The sequence below is a fragment of the Phodopus roborovskii genome, unplaced genomic scaffold (genome assembly GCF_943737965.1).
Source record: "Phodopus roborovskii unplaced genomic scaffold, PHOROB, whole genome shotgun sequence".
NCBI classification, from domain to species: Eukaryota; Metazoa; Chordata; class Mammalia; order Rodentia; family Cricetidae; genus Phodopus; species Phodopus roborovskii.
In genome coordinates, this window is record NW_026126514.1 from 7613468 (window position 1) to 7616314 (window position 2847).

Genomic DNA, 2847 nt, shown 5'->3' on the forward strand with positions numbered 1-2847 from the left:
AACAAAACTTAAAAAGCAATAATAATAATAATTAAAGACCTTAACACCTTTATCTCACAAAAGGTGAGATTCCCAAGGAAACATCCATAGGATGGGGTTCAAATTAAAATAAAAAGAAAAGAAGCCAGTTCTAACCTATAGTTCCTACTTTTAACCAATGGTTCCTGTTCAAGTCTGATGATACAGCATCAAGGAGAAATCTACTGAGATCAGTTGTCTGTTGTGTTGGTTATTTTCCAGTCAAACAAAGAGCTGTTCACTTTGTCACCCAGTCTTTTGGCCCCCTATGTAACAAAACTTACAAAATTCCTTTAGCTTTTCCTCTTTTTCTAAAGAAAAACGTCAAAAAAAAAAAAAGAAAAGAAAAGAAAAGAAAGAAAGAAAAGAAAATGCTGCTGAATGCACTCCACACTGAGAAACAAATTGGAAAATGTTTAGCACACATTTATTTTACAATATACTTATCACAGGCTTCGAAAAATTTAATTCTCATCATTTCTAACTAACCAGCCCACCAACCAACCAACCAACCAAAGCACACTGTCTACATTCCCAGGCAGAGGATTTCCAATCTATGCTTGAGCCAAACCTCCACCAAAACTACTGCCTGACCCTGCATTTGATGCTGACCCCAACCAAGAAGGACATTAGAATTATAACCACTGTAGGAATTAGTTCCAGAACTAAAAATCTGATTTGGCTCCTTCAGAGTGCTACCCTGGCTTTGGGTCTGACTGGTTCTGCTGGAAGGCTAAAATGCCTACCATACCCAACTGCTCCACAATGCCTCCCAGGGCTGCAGCCATCATTGCTAGATTAATGATAAAGGTTCCAAAGTTCATTCCTCCACCCATACTACCACCCTGGTTATTTCCCAAGCCAGCTCCACCCCTTCTAGTGTTACCAAACCTACGCAGATTTCCCAAAGCATCCAGGATTACCACTTCCACTTCTTTCTATTTGTCTATTGCTATTGTGCTTAGGTTCCGCATTGGATACTTTTAATGGTCAAACCCTCTTCACAAAGAGGCTGGGCCACCATATCATTTGTAAACACAGAAAAAGCAAAAGCTGTGGATAGCTTGGAAATAACAACAGATATCTACAGTTTCCCCATGCTGACAGAATTGTTGAAGCTTTTTGGTCACCATGTCTTTTGAACAATGCCCAACAAACAACAAATGTTCTCCTTCTCCAGAGCTCATCTAGGCTTTGCTTAGAATCTAGTCTACACCATCAGCTGTCTATCAAATGTCCTTGTGACACTGCTTTCATATTTGATAAAGTGAACAAAATCAAATCTTCCAGATTTAAGATCTCTCTAGACCTGTACCACAGGACTGTCTCCAAAATGCTGACATAATCCATAAGTTCTGTTTGGTTGTTATCAACGGCGACCCACACTATTAAAACGGATATTTTCTGGACTGTTCATTCTACTTTGATGGCTAAAGAAAAACTTTTCTCCTCCATTTCGCTTTTGTCACCTTCTGGATAGTTGGCAATATAGACCAGATTTCCTTGGCCAGCATCAAAGATGCAAATTTCCTTCCACCCTCTAGACACCACTCATACTGGATTCAGGTAGTGAAGGCCACATGCCCTGGAAACTGGGCTGCAACTGTGGACAGCAATACTGGTCCACAGTCTTTGCTGTATTTCAATGGATTCATCATTTTCATCTCTGTTACCTCAATCGGTTCAGACATCTTTGCATAGTAATCTGCTAGCTGCTAGGAAGCACAATGAGGAAACTGAGGCAGCAAGGAACCAGAAGTTGGTCAAGCTACTACTTTGTGCCCACCCCAACCAACTCTATATATGCCTATCATGGAAGATTATCTCTATTACTTACTTGTCAGTATTTGATCATATATTGTTGTTATTTAAATTTATAATATATAACCAGCTTCTTCATGAAAATTATATACTCACATGGAACAATAAGCTAGCAGTTTACCTTCACCTCTTAGACTCCAAGTCACTGGTTTTCTTCAAGTTTGCATGGCATTGGGTGTGTATTTATTATAGAATTTCTTAAAAGAGAATGCCCATGCCCGGCCTTCAAGCGACAGCGACGCAAGATGGCAGCCACCACAGGCTCGGGAGTAAAAGTCCCTCGAAATTTCCGACTGTTGGAAGAGGTGGAAGAAGGCCAGAAAGGAGTAGGCGAAGGCACAGTTAGCTGGGGCCTAGAGGACGACGAAGACATGACACTTACGAAATGGACAGAGATGATAATTGGGCCTCCAAGAACAATTTATGAAAACCGAATATACAGCCTTAAAATAGAATGTGGACCTAAATATCCAGAAGCACCCCCATCTGTAAGATTTGTAACAAAAGTCAATATGAGCTGCGTGAGTAGTTCAAATGGAGTGGTGGATCCAAGGGCCATGGCCATGCTGGGAAAGTGGCAGAATTCCCACAGCATCAAAGTCATCCTGCAGGAGCTTCGGCGCCTGATGATGTCAAAAGAACATGAAGCTGCCACAGCCGCTGGAAGGACAGTGTTACAGCAATTAGTCACCAAGGCCCGGGACTCCCCTCCCCAACCCAACGTAAGTCTTCATTTTCCACAGTAGTGAATTTTCTAGATTCATCTTATAGACCTCAAAGCACTGGAGAGGAAGCTCCACTCGGACTTCATCCAAAGACACTGTTCTGATACTAATTTCTTGTCCATTTGAAATACCTAAGTTGTGCTGTGTAACATCTGTTGAGTGTAACTGCTGGCTGCCTAGTTGAACTTCTGGGATCAAGAAGGTGTGTTGAAATCGGTTTCCTTTGGGAGAGGTGGGCACAGCTAATGCAACTGTGAACAGACAAGTCACATGATCACCTGCT

General features: G+C 41.6%; 2 pseudogenes; one reads left to right on the forward strand and one right to left on the reverse strand.

Annotated features, from left to right (window-relative positions):
• Window positions 1–498: 498 nt before the first annotated feature.
• On the reverse strand, window positions 499–1709 carry LOC127230732 (TAR DNA-binding protein 43-like; annotated as a pseudogene).
• Window positions 1710–2056: 347 nt separating this feature from the next.
• On the forward strand, window positions 2057–2635 carry LOC127230765 (ubiquitin-conjugating enzyme E2 variant 1-like; annotated as a pseudogene).
• The last annotated feature ends 212 nt before the right edge of the window (window positions 2636–2847 follow it).